General features: G+C 44.7%; 1 protein-coding gene across 2 annotated transcripts in view; it reads right to left on the reverse strand.

The window, feature by feature from the left end:
- CAPN5 (calpain 5) overlaps nucleotides 1–19,295 on the reverse strand; it is a 555,036-nt gene that overhangs the window by 450,901 nt on the left and 84,840 nt on the right. The gene's annotated exons all lie outside the window — the stretch shown is intronic.

The raw sequence follows: 19,295 nt of genomic DNA on the forward strand, positions 1-19,295 counted from the left end.
TGGGAGACTATGTCGAATGCGGCAGACAGGTCGAGGAGGATCAGGGCCACAGTTTGTCCATGGTCGAGGAGAGTTCTGATGTGGTCTGTGGCAGCAATCAAAGCAGTCTCAGTGCTGTGGTCTGCACAGAATCCTGATGGCCAGAGGTCCAGTAGGTGGTTTTGCTCCAGGTATTACATGAGTTCCTGGTTGATGATTTTCCCCCGAGTACTTTGGCAGGGTAAGGGAGCTCAGAGATCATTTGATAATCTTTGGGATAGCCAAGGGTCAGTGGAGGGATTCTTTAGGAGGGGTCTGACTTCTGCTTGTTTCCATCTGTCCGGGAAGGTTGCTGTGGTGATGGAAATGTTGGTAATGCTGGTAAGTTCTGTGCTGACTGAGTTCGTTCAGAGGTTAAAGAGGTGGTTGTGATGGGGTTCGGTTGGTGTCCCAGAGTAGATGGAATACATGATAGCTGTGGTGGTCTGCGTGGTGAGTGGAGACGAGGTGGTGATCGTTAAGCTGGTGTTCGCTGGTTGGTTAAGGTCACTGAGGTTGAGGGTGGTGGGTTGGAGGTCTAAATTGTTGAAGATGGTGGCAATCTTGTTGTATGATTAGTCTGAGCGGGTTTCACAGAGTTCTTAGGAGGAGTGGACGGTGTCCTCTGTGGCTGGCGGGTTGGAGATTCCCTGGAGTATTTTTTAGTGTGGTCGACCAGTGTCGACCTGGGTGGTGATGGCAGCTTTTTTGGCTTCTTTGATGTGCCAGTGGTAGTTTCTGAGGGTGGATTTGTGAGCGAAGTTTTTCGGGACAGGTCATCGCTTCTCCCGTCTGTAGCAATTGCACTTGGTGCTCCTGAGCTCTGGGGTGTACCAGCTGGCTTGTTTTAAGGTTTTGTTGGCTTCAATGGGGTGACTGTTGGAGCAGTTGGTGATCCTATCAAAGAAGTTCTGGATGGCCTGGTCAAGGTATAATGAGGCTTCGGGTTGGGTTGTGGTGAGGACCTGTGTCCTCTGAGTTTGTCGCCTTGCTCCAGCTATGGAGGGAAGAAGAGTGACGCTTAGTGATTGCCTTCTCCGATGCCCAGCATACAAAGTGTACAATGGTGTGGACAGTCAAGATGAGTTCTGTGGTGTGGCTGAATTTGATTCCGTCTCTGGAGGTGAAAATGGGGTAGTGTGTGTGTTTGGCCATGTTCGTGGGTTCAGTACCAGTTGGGTGAGGCCTATATTGTTTAAGTTCTAGGGTAACAGAGTTGACGTCTTTGGGGTCCTCGATGAAGAATTGAGGTCACAGAGTAGGACGTAGTGGTGGGAGTCGATGGCCAGGGGGGCGAGGAGGATGGAGATGGTGTCGCAGAAAGTTGGTCAGGATCCTGGGATCTGTAGTTGAGGATGCTTCTTATCGTGGTCTTCGCGTCTGTCTGTGGTTGGAAGTTGATGTGTTCCACGGGAGGTGTGGGGCTGTCGTTGGTGATGGTGCATTTGATGGTTTCCTTGAAAGTCATAGCGATGCATCCCCCCCCTTGTTTGTTGGTGTGGTCTCGGTGTACGATCTTGTAGCTGTCTTGAGTGGCAATGGTGAGGGTGTGGTTTCGAAGAGGGGTAGACCCAAGTTTCGGTGATAAAGGCAATGTTAGTGGAGAAGGTGGTGATGGTGTCCCAGATTTCTGTGACATGTTTGCATAGGGAGCAGGATATATTGAAGCAGTTTTGGGTTGTTTGTAGTCTTTGTGGCAGGAGTAGCTTGGGATTCTTCGTAGATTGCGTTGCAGAAAAAGAGGCAGTGTCTGCAGGTAAAGGATTCTTTAGTTGATCGTGGTGAGGAAGTGAAGCAGATGTTGGTAAAGTGTCCAATATCCAGGTCCCTTGGCGTTGTATTGGCGGCAGGGCCAGGGGTCTTATCACTGGTCGCAGACGGATTTGCCTTTGGCGCGGCCACACAGCAGCCTCTATTTGTAGTCCTGGCAGGTAAAAGGGGCTAGCAGGGAGGCGGGAACGGTGGGATAAACAGGAAAACCCCAAGTGCGCTGCACAGAGAAATTAAAATAAACCCAACAGGAACTTGTAGTAGAAGTGGACATGTGTAACACAAAGCCATATGATACATTACTTAAGGTCCTTTTATCCTTATATCGCTATTCTCGATAATGCCTACTAAGAGCTTGTGATGTTAACTGCCTCCTCTTTTATACGTTAATGTTCACTCATCTGTAACCTTAATATCATATGATCTTGTGTTCCACGCTCACGCATTCATTGGGCCTGCTTAATACCAAAACGAAATAATAAATTAGTATGTAGCAAATCGACAAAACACAAATAAAGAGTAAGTTCTGGTAAAGCCAAAAGGTCTGGGATTGGCTGCCACTCGTTTGGTTTTGCTAGTGCTGGTTTAGTTTTGACAAGTTTTTGTGAAACTCTCTTGTTGAGTGAACGGCTACACTATAACCAATATATCAAAACACAGGTGATAAAAGCAAAAATATTTTGCCCGCAGAAAGAACGCACGGCCATAGTAGTCCCTTGCACTGAAGTGAACAACTTTGTGAGCGGATGTGCTTCTTGCGAAAGCGCCGAATGGGGTCACACAGTGAGGTGAGCCAATGGTTGAAGTTGTCTGACCCACCGCCTAGGCTGTAAGCTGTAATGGGAGGAAGGAAAATGTGCAAACACCAAAGACTAATAGATGAAAAGGGCTAGCTGAAAGCCCCTATAATTATATTATACATGTATATTTTGTAAAATTAAAAGGTCTTGTTAACTCCAGATCTAAAGAATTCCAGGAGATTACTTATTCGAAAGCAATGTCGGTGACAATTCTTGATATCAGTTAGCAATTAGCTTCTGTTTCTCACCATCCAAGCATCTTTTCGTTGCCTCCTCTTACTTTAATGTTCTCATTTCTTCTTAATGGCTTTAGGCGACAATAAACCAACGCTTGAGCCTGGGAGTGGGCGATAAAAAATAAAAGCACATTGTGCCACCATTTCTAGGCAGCAAATCATCAACACGGCCCTACACTGTTCTAGTTTGCACAGTTATATCACCAACATCTTTATTGCTGCCACCTCCGTAATCGAAAAAGCAACCCCTAAAAGATCAGACGCATCATAAGACCGCGTGAACAAGAGCATACTTGACTGTGGAAGACTTGACACCCACGACCCACTTTTTTTAAAATTTATTTTTAAGACCAGCTCCACATTTTGTTGTAGTCAGTAAAGCTCAGCTGAGATCAGGCGTCAAAATGACGAACATGTTTATTTTGATACCATGAAGAAGTGTTCTAGTGCTTCTCATCACACCGCTACCCATTTAAATCAGTGTGCGCGACATATATTATCATCACCCAATTTATGGCACTCGATTGACAAAGCCTGGGAAGAGGATGGAAGGTAGATTCAATCTCGCAGCCTGAAGACTACACGATGTTTCAGTCATTCAACGAATTGAGCCTTCTGCTGGCTAAGTACACAAGATCTCTAATGCAGCAAGGATGTGTAGGGGGTTTTCAGTTTTTCGAAAGCCAATGAACCGATTAGGGTGACCATAACAAAATAAAGCATGGCTTTGGTGGCAGTTGACGTATGTGACTACAAGCCAAGAAAGTGTCTCATAATTGCAGTAATCTAAAGGCTGCCTGTAACACGGTTAACCCATGCAGATCGGATTCCCCCTCACTCTGACACCGTTTACCTTCCCCCAGATTCATAGGATCTCAGAGCAGATAACTGCCTGCCGCAGCCAGAACATGGCATCGGATTTGGAACATAAAAGAACAAAATGACCAAAAAAACACAAAGGGAACTGCAGAGCTCATACGGGCTGCCAGCATACCACAAGCTATAAAAATGCGCATCTATGTCTCATACTTTCTCATCCATCACTCCGACAAGCGCTGCATCTGATAACACGATAACCGCATGTCAGTGGTCCTCACGATTGACGCTGAAACACTTCCAACATCTGCACAAAGCAAAGACAACACCCTTTCAACCACACACTGTAGCATGCTGTGTGGATGAGCGTTCCAGCACCCCACATAGGGGTAGTAAGCAATATACACGTTAAAATACTATACAATACGATATCTCTCTGGGACTTTGCTTAAAAGCAGTAATTTGCTTCCTGGTTTGAAAACAGCCTGTACTCCCCAACAAGCTGTCCCAAAAGAGATCCCAGTGCAGATGTCACTGGTTGAATCAGTGGCTCAACTGTTGATTTCCATGAACAGGGGAGAGGATGAGCCTTACGGCAAGAGCGGTCGACCTCGAAGCTCGGGAACCAGGTTTGAGTCTCTGCAATGACGCCGCTCAACATCCTGTGATTCTGGGCAAATCACTTAATCTCCCCGTGCCTAACAAAAATGAATGTGTCCAACAGTAAAGCAACGGATGCTCATGTAAAGCGCTCTGATACCCGATTTTTTGGTTCTAGTTCGAGCTATATAAAAAATAAAAAATAAAATACAAGAAGCAGAATCCTGAAGGAGATGGAAATGCCAGCGCTATAGCACCACTAGGGTGTTGCTTTGAAGATAATGAACACAAAAAGCTGATCAATTCATCACAGATTCCTTGGATCTCAACAAATGCCTTTAATAAATATATGTATTTTTTTTAAAGAAGAAGAAGTAGTGCTTCAATTGTAATGCATGGACAGTGAATCTGCGTTCAGTGCGGTGTAGATACAGGATACCTTTCTTGCTGGTGACGGAATGGCAATCCGGGTTGAAAATAGAGTTTATGGGGGTTTAGCCAAGTGAGCTTTTATCAGTAATGAGGCTACAGTCTCCCATAGACCAGCCCTCCGTGTCCTTGGGAATGCTGCACTGCCTGCTGCAGAGGGAGATCTGAGGATCTGAGAATAACTCAATGTGAAACATCAAACATCCCATCCCTGCCTCATCCTGGATCCATTTGGCAATGGCTCTCACTCCTTTCTATCCATCCCTTTGTCTCTAAGCCCCTGATGCTATTTGAACTGCCTCCTTTCATCTTCGGTGCTCTGGCGCTTTGTAGCTAAATTTGAGCAACAAAAATACATAATCTTACACTGCTGTTATGCATCCTGTACCTGTTTTGCAAGAAAAGTGGGCCTACTGTGAGGAGTGGGAGGGTGGGCGTGTGTGCCGCACTGCTGCCGTCTATGCCACACTTATTCTGTGTGCACCAGCATTCTCCCATTCAGCGTTCATTTTAAGACTCAGAGTTTGCTATTCAAATGGGAAGAGGAACTATACCTTCAATCCCCTGTGAACTACACCTTCAAACCCCCGTCAAAACGGTTAAAACACCTTGTGGTGGGTTGATAGTAATCCTATTTATGCATCACATTTCAACTGTTGTTCAAAACACCAACTCTTCCTGCTAAGGACCCTTCCTCTCCTTCGCTGAAACCCCGCACTGAACTCAACAGGGCCCTAACAGTACATATCATCCCAGCACAAAGAGCTACCTTGGTGAACATCAACTCAATTGTATTAAGTTCGAAATTCTCAATTCATTTTTTCAAATGTGAAATGGTCTCAACCCAAGCCACAAAAATTAATTCAGCTTTATATACCCAACCAAAATTTAAGATTAATCATAGGAAATTAGATCAGACAATTAAAGCTTCACCTGGAAATCTCAAAGAGGCAAAATAGGCCAAGTCAGGGGAGATCAACTTTAGAGACTATTCATCCAGCTAGACTTGGGGCGCCACCCAAACCTGAATACCTGGAAAAATTTAAATTCTCCAGTTGGCAGGGTATGCCCAGACGTGGGTCCCTTGCTCACTTTGCCACTGGATTCAAGCTAGTCTGGCTGATGACGGCTGATTAGCCAGAAACTGAACAAAGCAAAACCAAAGGAGATGATGGACGGAGTGTTGAACATTGCAAGCACTCACCCCCAGTCACAGATCTGGGCTGAATCCATCATTTAGCTCACTTTGCCACCCCAGTTCAGAACACAGCTATATGCAAATCAGTCTTGACCCTGTGCCTCATGGGAACAGTCCAGCCCGAACTGACAAGCCAGGTCTTCCCTGGACTGGAAACAAGCATCCTGGGACCTGTTTCGGGCTAACAGCCCTCATCAGCCAGGCTAGCTTGAATCCAGTGGCAAAGTGAGCAAGGGACCCACGTCTGGGCATACCCTGCCAACTAAAGAATGATGGATTAAACCCAGATCAGTTGACTGGGGGTGAGTGATTGCAATGTTAAACACTCCATCCATCATCCCCTTTGGTTTTGCTTTGTTCACCCTAAGTTGACGGCTGATTAGCCAGAAACCAGTCCCAGGATGCTTGTTTCCCGTCCAGGGAAGACATGGCTTGGCAGTTCTGGCTGGACTGTTCCCATGAGGCACAGGGTCAAACTGATTTGTATATGGCCATGTCTGAACTGGGGTGGCGGAGTGAGCTAAAGAATGATGGATTAAACCCAGATCAGTTGACTGGGGGTGAGTGCTTGCAATGTTCAACACTCCGCCCATCATCCCCTTTGGTTTTGCTTAAATACTAAGTACAATATTTTAAAAATCTGTCATTTTTATAATTTTTTCATATGCACTTTACAGGAATTGTTACATTCTGAAGGGACTTTAGGCAAGGTTTTGCGGAGGCTGAAATCGAAGAGGGCTTACAGTTCATGCACTCCTATTTTAGATTTAGCAAGGCAATTCTGCCATACGGCTAGGATGCAGAGAAGGCTGCAAAACCCAGCAGAGAATCTGCAGAGAACCCAAGCCACGGTTCAACACAGTAAAAACCCTAGCATAGAAAGTTCCGTAATGCAGACACAAATCTGCAACACCTGTTCGGTTGTTATGGTATTGATTTGTATAGCATGCTAATCACCCAAGAGAGTATCCAGGGGCTTAGGCAGGTGATTATACGAAGAGACAGGACTTTAGCTTCTTGATGAACTCAAGAGGTGAGGATGCTCGGATGGGTTGAGGGAGGTTGTTACAGGACTTGGGTGCAATATAGGAAAATGTGGGACCTCCAGTTTTACTTTTGTGGATGTAGGGAATGCGTGCGAGTGACGCAGAGCGTAGGTGTCTGGTGGGTTGGTGTGAGTGTATGCAGCTCTTCAGGTATTCTAGTCCTCTGTTGCATAGGGCCCTTTATGCGTGTGTGAGAAGTTTGAATTGGCTGCACTTGTGAATGGAGCCAGTGAAGCTTCCTGAGGTGAGGTGTGATGTAGGTGCAGTTTGGGAGGTCGAGTACAAGTCTTGCAGTGGTGTTCTGAATGGTCTGGAGTCTGTGTAAGATTCTGGCATAGAGTGTGTTGCCGTAGTCCAGCCTGCTGGTGAGGAGTGCTTGCGCATACATCTTCTCCATGCCAAACAAGAGCCAGGATGTTAGCGACCATATCAAAAGCAATGTTTCATGACAGGCCAATACAAGGAAAATGTGGATATTAAGTTCAAGTTATGGTATATTTTTGGCATTTGAATGTGCACAGTGACACGGCCACGTGGACTTTGGAATTGATGGCTTCCAGACGGCCAATAATGCTATTCTTGAATCTAAAAAATTCCTGTGGATATGTTTAGTGCGTTTGAGTTCGTGTATGGGTCTATGTGGCCAGACTTGCTTATGACCGATTGCAGGGCTGATATATGGAGTTTGCTTTACTGTGCAAATATCTAGGTCTGTACGTGGCACTTGGTTGCCGTAAGGACAGTTGAATGCACCATTATAGACTACTATGTAGTGTTTCTCATCTGTGTTGGATTTAGGCAAGTCGTTCGTTCTCTTGTGTTTTGTTGAATGTTGTGTGACATGTTTAAGGAGCACAGTACCGCTTTTTAAAAATAGTTTCCAGTTTGTGAACGTGAATGCAGGGATGGTAATCTGCTGTTACTTGCAGGCCACCGCCCCTTTGTTCATAGAATCGCAAAGGGTCTTAAATAGCAATTAATATTCATTAGCTAGTTCTTTCTGCAACTGGATATTTTGCAACATAACCTATAGGTACATAGGTGGCATCGGTAAATGAAAGGCAGTTTGCAGAAATTCAGTAGCAATCTCTACCCACAATTTGTAGCCAACCTTTTTGTATAAACGCTTGTGCTAGAGGGCGAAGTTAGGCGCGGTATGAGTGTGTTTTCCCAGAGCATGGTGCGCGAGTCATAGTTTGAGGACTTGTTTTAACAGTGGTTATTTTTCCACCAGTGGGCTCGATATCAAGTGGTTTGCCCATTTTCTCATACATGGATTAAAGAGGTCTATAGTCTGAAGCTCTGCACTGAGAATCCTACTCCAATGCTTTGACTGTTGATCCTCTGTAGAAGACTTGTCAGGCTGCTTGCTGACTGTATGCTCATCGGCCCGAAACGCATATGAGTAGTCTGGCCATTTTAGTTTCCAATTGGATACGGGGCCTGTCCATAACCAGCAAACATATCGTATGTCAGAAGGTGTGAAAACGACTGCACATTGGTTACTCACCCTTGTTAATAAACACCAATCAACCTACGTCCGTATCAGCCATATGCTGATGTATAGGTTATATGTAGGGCTCCCGATTTTATGGTATTTATTTTTCTGCCATATCCGTCTGTATTTATCCATATTTATTTTTTGCTAATTTTATCAGTATTTATTCATATTTATCTTGGGTTTTGTAGAAAAATTAAGCTGAAATTAGGATATTTCCACATTTATTTAACCAGTAAATATGCACTCATGCTTGAATGTCTGCCAGATTTCAGTGCTGTGAACACCCTCAGAAGATAAATCAGTGCACTTATATGAAAATATGCAAATTTCAGGTATCAACTGTGTGCATATCTACTGCTGTTAAAGCCACTTTACTAAAATTACTTTTTTTTTTTAGGAAGGTAGACAATGTTTATTTATTTTGTAGCCTTTATTTTTTAGTTTCAAAGAACAAAAGGCAGTAGTTAGTGAAGCAAAGTACACATTACATGTCAGATCGTATTGGAGAGAATAGTCAACCAACCATCGAACACTCCGGCGGCCTATCTCCAGTACCCAATGGTGCTTACCAGCACACCAAGCTTGCGGACAGATCACTTCAATACTGCTTGGGTTAGCCTTCCCCAAACCCATTTTCCTGAAGCAGAGTCATCATCTACCCTCACGCCCCTCATCACTATCAGCAGAATCAGTTTCTGCATGTGGGAATAGAAATGTATCCAATTCCTTTATTTTTGTAACCCCCTTATCTATCACTCCACACATCTATTGGCCTGTCAGTCATGGCAGACAGTATTTAGAATTACTCAAAAAGCTACTGAATTTCCGTTTTTATCCACATTTAAAAATAAATACAGACAAGAAAATGAATGTATTCTGTCTGTATTTATCTGTACAAATCAGTAAAAATGGAAAACAGGGAGCCTTAGTTATATGTAACCATGAATTTGTGTACTTTATTTCTGGCACTGCTATACACTTACAGAAGTGAACCCGTCTTGCAACTGAAGGCCAACATCTTACAAATGCAAAGTAACATTAACTTCTTCATTTCGTTCACAGTCAACTTGACATGATGCTGTAAAGTTTAGGCAAGAGACAAAGAACAGGAGTAAACCCGTTAACCCAGTTGAGACCGGGTAATTATTGTAACAATAGAACATCTCAGCAGGTAAATCAAGCGGGGGGACTGGTTAAATAGTGTATCAAACACATAGCACAGAAAGGAAGCCAGGGAGACCTAAGGAGAATGAGAAGATGGTTATTTGCATATAGAGGCACAGAATTACAACTAAATTGCAGTAACCATAACAATCAGATGTGCACTGAAAGTGTTGTGGTGAATAAACGGCGCAGTGACAAGTGATTAAGGAACAACGTGAGGCGGTGCAAAGGAATAGTAAGGTAATCAGTGAAGGTCAAAGTATTTACAATCACAAAACATAATTTCATTGTTTGTGGTGACCCATAAAAATGCCGCAATTGGCATTGTAGACTCTAGGGGAATCCAGAAGATGGATCCTATACATCTGGCACCCAAGGACGAAATGACTTAAGGAAGCAATCAAATTCGGGGGGAGGTCGGAGATGGCAAGTCCAACATCGAGGGACACGAGCGAGTGCAATGAAGGGCAACGCTTGGAAAACTGGGCGTGGAACGCCTGTTGAGACGACGTTGTAAAGTTTAGGCAGGTTTAGTAGAAAACAAAATTACCAACCGTGCCATAAACCAATGTATTCATCCATTGATAAGCAACATCCCTGGAACATTCGTGCAAGTAAATTATACAGCTTAAAACAGGCGTATGCAGTACTGATCCCCACTACTGAGAATCCACACTCCTGGTTTCTTATATCCACTTCTCTCTCTCTGCCGGCCTCCAGCCCAGCTGCGTAATTCTTGCTGATTTTGCCACATTTCCCATCCCTGCTTTCCAGTGGCAAGCCACCACACTAAGGGCTATACAGTAACCCGGGACAGATTATTGCATTGCCTTACTGCCCTCTGGTACTGGTGTGTTGTTCTTGAAATCTGGCTCCATGTTTCAATACCACTGATAATGGTGGATGTCATAATTAGGCTCCCCGTTAAGGACATACCATGAAGTAATCAATGAACTTACTATTTATCTATAGAATCCTTTTCTGATGTGAAGGGTCCTCACCCAGTGATGAGGATGAAAGACATGGAGCGGTCAGCTCTAGAGCAAAGCCTTTCTTTCCAATCCTGAGACGTTTTAAGTATCCCATGTTCGCACCTGGCACATCGGGACGGCCCCTAAATGCAGAAAGGAGCACTTGCGATGCTGGATCGATGTGCTGGTTGCAGTGAATTAAGGCGGGCATTCTAAGTCCCATTTTGTAGGCCATCTAGGTCCATAGCTCAACAGTGCATTTACTAATTGGGGTCCTCACCATCCTTATTTGAGCTATTGATCTAAAGTCCATGATTATACATGTATGTGCCCACTGGGCCCTGCCTTGGGATTCACTGCTCCTCGAACCCTAACACCGACAGACCTTCAGAGTCCACTCTGCCAGCACTTCCAGTGGCCTGCCTGAATACATTTAAAAGCATCAAGGCATGTTATTCCATGTGTTAATGGCTGAGGACCTGGCCAAAATGTGTCGGTCTTGTCATGCATCTTCTTGCCTATGCACTTTCTCTTTTTGGATTATTAGGTTGAGCCTGGGCAGCGCATGCGCTGTGAGGCATGCTGTATTGAAGTATGGAATTGAAGCCCCACCCACTCTCCACCAAAATGTATCATTGGCTTGTGTCATTGTCTTTTGTAACGGCTAGCTTCTGATTCGTTAATAGGCTTGTTAGTCCCTCCTTAGTACCGCCTGGTCTTCGTTTGTAACCTCCCATGAGGACTGACCCTTTTAATTCGGTTGTTACACGGTGCTTCTTAATTACTCTGTAAGCACCATTTTCTTTACTGCGTTTCTCCTACTGCAGGCACTACATGTTTTCCCGTTTCATTCAGCGTGCCATGTGCACTTTCACGGGGCGCTTTTACAGAAAAAAAGCATGTCTGTCAACTTGGCAAACAAATGCTTTTTTGGGGTAAAAGCGTCCCATACCACACTTTCACTTTAATAGCAGCCGCGGACCTTTCTTTAGGCGTTGCTCGTCTAAAGGGGGCGTGACCTCTATTAACGTGAAATCACAGCATGGGGTGCTCGTAAACCATCATTTGCAATGCAATAGGGCTCACATTTTAGAAACTTTGACCTATTGGTATTGTAAATGACAATGCCTTTTATTTAGGTGTTGTTTTTTTAAACACATAAATAAAAGGCATTGTCATTTACAATGCCAATAGCTAAAAATCTCGCAATTGCAAGACCTATCGCATTGCAAATGGGTTAGGCAGTGATTATCGCACATACTGGATTTTTGACAAAATGAGAACATTTCTATTTTCTATTAAGGCGATTTGTACAGTGCATGGCGACCTGAAGGCACTCCATTGCTGAAACGAGGTAGAACGACCCTATTTACACTGTGTTATTTGAAAAGACAGGTTTAAAAATCGCTTTTCGAAAGTGTAGCTCATTTTCTATAGCTCGAATGGCCAGGGGAAGAGAGTTCCAGAGCTTTGCTACATTAAAGCTAAAGAACCGACCACCTCTTCGAGCAATTTTGGCAGCCGGAATGGCTGCCAGGTAGAGATTAGACGACCAAAGTGCTCTGTTGGTGTTGTAAATAAAGAAAACAAAATGTACCTGGGGGAAAGTGTCTGACTAACTTGCAGCTATTTGCTACCACCTTTCCCACTTCCTGCTCCTCAATGTTGGTGTTGCCGTTGAAGCGTGTGGTTTGCATGTTATTCCTCAGCAGACCCTGAACCCTGGAAATCTTGCCCTTAGAACTGTAAAGATCCATCTTCAGTCAAGAAATTCAAACCAAGGCTAAAGTCTGACCTGAATATTAAACATCCTCCGTGTTGTCTGATTCCGACAGAAATGTCCTGTTGGTTTAGCAGCTCACCTGCTTTCAATGTAGCATGTAGACTAACTCGTTACACGTGCTCTTAGTTAGTAGTGAGATATTCCTATTCTTAAACTGTGCACTAACTATCCCTCTCTTCCTCAACACCATGCACCTAGAAACTAGCCATGTCTGGCATATGTTACGGATAATAAATAAATACAATAAATCCCTTAGGGAAGGTGTAATGTAAATGTTTGCTTTCGCCTGATCCTCCTCTTATCCAGATCAAAAGTCTGAATCCATTTTGGAGCAGTGAGATGGGGTCTCCGGACACGTGAAACAGAAGCCCCAGAGACGGTAGGTGGTGCCAAGAAGGATTTCCCTTTTGATTACTGTTCGGTATCAGGAGACAGAGACTGCCGAGTTTCCCAAAATAAGTGATCTATTTATCCATTGGTCTATTGAGGAAAAAAATGGGAGAAAGCCTGGGCCAGGGTACATCAGGCACGCGCCCAGGGGCGGGAACAATTGGGGGAGCGCTCAGGCGGGGGAGAGGACAGGGGTGGAGGAGGGGCAGATCGGTAGAGGGATCAGAGGAAAAGAGCCGGAGAGGGCCACCGAATCCTTGGTCCATGGAAAGGTCTCTTGTACAAGCATCACTAGCTAATGACGTATCTAATAAAGACTGAGCAACAAAGCACATGTTTTAAATCTTAAATGAGATTTCTAGATGGGTTGCAGGACTGCAATGAGTTATTACAACTACAAGGTTGATTAAGGGACTCGTAGGTCCAGCATCTCCAGAATTTAAAAAACCTGATGCAAAATGTATTTGAAATGAAGTTTGCCCACCATATTGCTTCAAAAAGTATTGTGGAACTAATGCTTACTCTCAGGCATTGAACATGCTCAAGTACTGCGGAGCATTAATCCCTTTGAAATTAAGTATTGTATCTTCAAACACCAGAATATTGGTTTTAAAACTGCTGAGCCTGCTTCTAATTTTAATAGCTCCTTTGGCAGGAAGTGGCTCACCCACATATGCATATTATGCGCGTTCCTCTTTTATATGCCCAAGGCATCGCGGTCTTGATTTTAACGCGTCGTGTTTTCCCAACAGGGACAGCAGCACTGTGCCTGCCAACCTTTAACAATTAAACTCATCACCCTTGATTAGTTTGCATTTTGTAATTTGAAGATTTACTCATAATCACCAGCTCATATTTACTAACTTATCCATTAAATCCTTTTAGAAGGCACTGTGTAAAGAGAACCTCCTGTGCATGCCAATACTGTAGATCAGCAGGCAACTGGACATCTTGTCGAGAAGCCTTTGTTCTAATCAAAATTGTCAAACAGCAATGTGGGTCAGTCAAACTCTTAAAAAGCGACATTAAAAATCCATTAATAAAAAAAAAAAAAAAAAAAAAAAAAAAAGTGCAACGGTAGGATAGGATCGACATTCATAAAAACAAGAGGTACACAATCTCAAGTCAGCCCTAGTGCCCCTTTCTGTCAGTCCATCCAGTGACCTCCTAAATCTGTTCGTGCACATCCCTGGTGAAGTCAAACAGGAACAGGCTCCATTAGCCGACGCAATCCGCCTACTCAAATATGATAACACAATTGCATTTCTTTCAAGCCTCTGTCCTCTGCTCGCCATCAAAGAGAGAGCATAAAGCACAGAGGTAATTACTTTGAGCTTTTAGAAGGAATCACTGCACTGGCCCCCATGCTTTGAACAAAGACATCCGCGGCAGATGTGTGGGCATGGGATGGAGCTGGAATGGCAAGAGAGAGTCTGCTCAATTCTGCACAACTTGCTTATTCAGCAATTCAAATTCAAATTACGGCACGACATTAATCTGAGAATAAATCACAGAAAAAGGAGTCACAAAGAACATGGTCTGGCCCAATAGACTATCAAGAGTAGTGGGGGTCACAAGAGTTTATTATGCATTACACATCAGATTCATTGATTGGGGGACAGATGGGGAAGCAGAGGACCAGGATGGAACTTGGCAATGCCAATCATTGTGGCATTTTTTGGGTGTGGAAAGATTATACCAAGCATCACTAATGCACATCAGAGGCACCGCATGGGCAGCAGCAGTGCAGATTTCAGTAACACACAGAACAGAGCCAGAGAGTTGAGCTGGCATCAAGATCTCTGCAGTGTAGATAAGGATGTTTCTCCACTGTGCGTTATCAGGCGTTTCACACACAATCCTTGGGTATAGAGCGAGGTGGCATTCACACATCCCAAGGACATAGTTCCATACTATCTAGCAAGCATCAGTGCCAGGTACACAGTGCCACGCATGTCTGAGAATCTAAGGGTGTAGTCAACAGTACCGCGCATGCTCAACAGTACCGCGCATGCGCAACAGTACCGCGCATGCATCAAAAAGCTATAGTAGGGTACACAATGTCATGCAAGTATTAGAGTGCCGGAAGTAAGTCGACAATAAGGTATCACAACAACGGAATAGAACACCATCAATTAGATGATGTAACTTTCAAAAGTACTTCAACCAGTAACTTTACCTTCAAATAGGACATCTGGAGCATGGGAGTGATTCTCAAACTGCACTTTGCAGTACAACAAATGTAGTACAAAAGGCAATTTGCAAACTACACGTGAAGTTTTGCACCTTCGCACTTCCTACATTTGTGCGTGCAGCGCTCTCCGCCCTGACTGCAGAGTCTCCAAGTATAGAAAACTCCGTACATATATCTTTCAGTCTCCTATTCTGTCTCCGATGATATTCCTCAATGCGTCCTTGTGATACTTGTGAAACTTTATAACCACTTAATGCTGTATTGTTCAATTATGACTCTTATTAATCCCCTCATGTACCTCTTGTATAAGTTATCACATAACATGTTAAGCGCTCTGATACCTTCCGGTCTAGCTAGCGCTATAAAAAACTCAAAATAATAATAATGTATTGAAATATTACAACAGAACGCTCTGAATCCCTTACTCGGTTTGCCCCAGAATGACCATATGCGGCCCTCAGAAGTGAAAAATGACAAGACATCAATTTGCGGGCATATCGCTGTGATCGGAGCAAAATTCCCGAAAAGGTAAAGTCTAAAAAAAAGCCTTCAGCTATTTAACAAATGGAGACGTTAACTTTGAAGCGTTCAGGCTACAAATCAAAGGGCCTTTTCCTGAACAGGGAGTGCTCCTTAAAAGCCAGGTTGAAGTTGAGGGAATGATTTCTATGTTGAGCTCAGTCAACTTCAAAGGCAATGTCAGGTCAAGAAGTGAAGGGGGCGTGTGGTATGGATTCGAAACGCACTTTATTTGTGGTTTTAATTCATGTTCTTCAGGGTAAATACATTAACCTACGTTGCAATCTACGCCCTCTAAATATTTTAAAACCAGTGCTTAATTTGAGGCAGTGGTTTCCGGTGCTCAGCACAGTCACTTAATCACCAACACCGGCACTTTACATGAGCACCAGTAAAGGACACATTCAGGGACATTAGGTGATTTGCCAAGAATCACAGGATGTTGAGTCGACGCAGAGACTCAAACCTGGTTCCCCAGCTCTGGCCATAACGCCACATCCTCTACACACTTTCATGGTTGTTAGTTCTATTTAATGCGGTGCTAAGAGGAGAAATGAGCTGAGGCAAGCTGCTCCTGATGAGATCCTCAGCACTTTTACAAATAAACCACTGTTTAACGCTCAATACAATGTTATGTTTACATGCTAGACACACTCATAGGGTCTCTACAGACGGCCAATTAGTTATCAGTCTTGGGTACTAGATTAAATCCGTAGTTAAGTCATTCCACTTGGACGTAGAACAGCAACTAAACCACCAATAATACTCAATTGATTTTTTTATTTAAATAAAGCTAAATCCGTCCTAAAGAGAGTTTTGGCATACTTCCGAGCACCCAGGGTCGGACTGCTCTATAGAGCAATCGGGTAGCACCAGACCTTGCAAAACACATACTTCATGCAATGGCGTAACGAAAGTTGAGGGCCCCCCCCCCTTCAAAGTACACAGAGGACCGCCCGCTACGGATTTACTCTGGAGTTCTCAGGCCTGAGAACTGTGCCGAAGGGGCCCTCTGCAGCTCGGGCCACCCCCCGCCCCCACGCCGCGGGAGCCTGTGACGCCCCTGACAGCATGTCTTTTCAAGTTCAAAACTGCCCGATTTGCAATTGTGGGCCAATTTTTAGCTATCTAATTCGCAAATGGGGGGGGACACTTTTTTTTTGGTGCCTGGACCTATATTCTGTCCCAGTCCAACCCTGAAAAACCTATGTACTAGAATGAAAAGGAATTTACAATAAATGTAGATGAAGAGAATTCGGGCTTGCATTGGGAAGGAAATGACTGGCTTTCATTAAAACTGTTGTGCTAATCCCAATTCGGGCGCAATTGGGAGCCAGCACTAGAATCGGGATTCTAACTGGTGTGGGAATACCTCACCTATGGGTTTCTGCCCCAATAATTTATACCAGATAAAACCGGTCAGAACTGGTATGGGAAAGCAGCATATTCGGCGTTTGAGCATCTTGCAACAGGAAAACAACAGTTACTACTGTATTATGTATGGCTCTCAGAGAGTACCCATCATTTATTTCAGTTTCTGAATCTCATAGCTGACTGCTATGACATCACAACAGTTGATAACAAAACTGGTTACCCACTGTTGTGATGTCATAAAGGCCTGCCAGACCTCCCTGAGAGTCTGTCAGCGCAGCTCTGCTTGTCTGCTTTCACTGAAACCAGAAAGCACGGCTGCAGGAGGGGAAAGGAAGGCCGGGAAGGTGGTGGGGGTTGGGAAAGGACAGCAGGTACATTTTTTGTGTTTTTTTTAAACCTTTGGGACAGGGTTATTTAACAGAGCCCATGTTATGTTTGGATCCTCCATTACACCTCAACCTCTGCGTAGCAGTTGAAAGCAAGAGTGCTGATGTTGGGTTACATAGATACCACAATAGTATAAAGGGGTAAAAAGTGAATTACACAGATGTTTCACCCCAGGGTTCTGTGTGACATCTCAAACAACTCGACTTGAACTCTCGTTGTCTATTTGATGTCACTCAGAACCCCTCAGTAGTCAAAAACATCTCAGCATATACTGCATCTGTCCTTATAGAACGATATTGAAGGTTGACACCTCAACGGCACACAAGGAACCGATCACCTTTGTGGTGTTCACAGAGGGTCAACTTTCCTTCCAGTCCTGTACAGCACGATCAGTCAGTTACTTGGTGATACACGCTGAGCTAACAATTGTTAGTTCTTGCAATCAGCGGATGGTGTTGCGATTAAGCCTGGGCCAAGCACTACGCTACGCTCGTGTAGTTTGCGAAGTTTGCGCTACTTCGCACTACGCGAATTGCACGTAGCACAGTGCAAACACGCGTAGCGTTGCGTAGTGCAGCGGTCCTTTTTTGCTTGCTCGCGGTCCTCAATGTCAAGTTGGCGACCGCGAGCAATCAAATTGACATCCCGGCGAGACTTTCCTCGTTCGCGATCAGCAACATCAAGTTGGCGATCGCGAGCGTGGAAAATAAACCTCCCGGCGAGATTCTCAGCGCGGGGAGGTCAGGTTTCTCATTGCGAGCGGTCGCGTATGCTCGCGACCGCTTGCGATGAGAAACTACCAGTCCGCGTTGAGAAAGCTGCAGCTTGAGTAAAAATCTACTCAAGCGGCAGAAAACTACAGCTCGCACTGTGCAAGATGCCGTTTTCAATGATTGCACAGTGCCGGATGCTTGTCCGCACTGTGCAATCATTGCAAACGGCATCTTGCACAGTGCGAACAGGGTACTACGCAGTTCGCGAAGTGCTACGCGTAGCTCGCGAAGTGCACTTTGCATAGCTACGCGTAGTGCTACTTCGCGAACTACACCCAGGGTTAGTTGCGATCTACCTACAAGTAAGTGTGAACATTAAAACAGTGCACAACAGGAAGTGAACACTAGTAGGCCATTTCGAATCTATTACCCAACAAATCTTCATGGAAAAGAACCAGACCGTGGAGATCCAAGATGGCGGAGTAAGGATCCGTGCAGAACAGCTCACCCGGAGGCTCCGGCCTTTCCCTCTGCTTTGCGGTGAAGGAGTTACGGACATAATGTTCTGAAACATTGGAGGATATCTAGACCTCATCGCACAGATGGGAAAATAGAGGATTGTACTTTTAGAGTTGTAACGGCAATAACGGCTGAGGGTGTGGTTCAACCCGATGCTAAACCTAACGGAAACTGCTCGGCTACTTCGACGTACGTTACAAGGTCTGCGTGGGAGCTCCGGGCTCGGCTGGTTTAGCCTCAATTTTCGGGCTCTTGCTTCCTCTCATTCTGCCTGGTGGTTTAGGAGAATGCCTCCAAAAAAATCACCCCCGCTCGAGAAGGAACAGCAAACAAACAAAGGCCCCCCAGGCTATGACGGGACGTGCGGCAGCAGTGGTAACTGCTGTGTTACCTTTGGTCACTCTGGCGAGAGATGAGGGAGCCGAGGGATCTATGGCATTAAAGAACAAAGAGCTCTGTGCTGGGATCGAGGAAACTTCTGAGAAAACGAAAATCGAAGATTTTTTACAGCCACTCCCATTATCACCGACTCCACCGCTACTGCCAACCGAGCTTCCCGAGTCACAGTCACAGGAGAAAGAAGACACGGACAAACAGGTACCGAGACCACCCACATTAATAGCATGCTCATATGTTAAGAGCTCCGCTCGAAACATAGCTAAGCAGATGAACAAACCTTTGGCTGAAGAGGGGGGGCTAGTCTGGGGTGAAACAGCTGGCCTTTCTAATATTGTAGAAACTACTCTGAGAGATCCTCCGGCTATTAAGGAGATTTATTCAGATAAAGCGAACACTGTTAATATACTGGGGGCTAAACAGCTAAAGTCTTTTGCCAATGACACATGGACAGTACCCGATTTAACTTCC

Source organism: Triturus cristatus, chromosome 8 (genome assembly GCF_964204655.1).
Source record: "Triturus cristatus chromosome 8, aTriCri1.1, whole genome shotgun sequence".
NCBI lineage: Eukaryota > Metazoa > Chordata > Amphibia > Caudata > Salamandridae > Triturus > Triturus cristatus.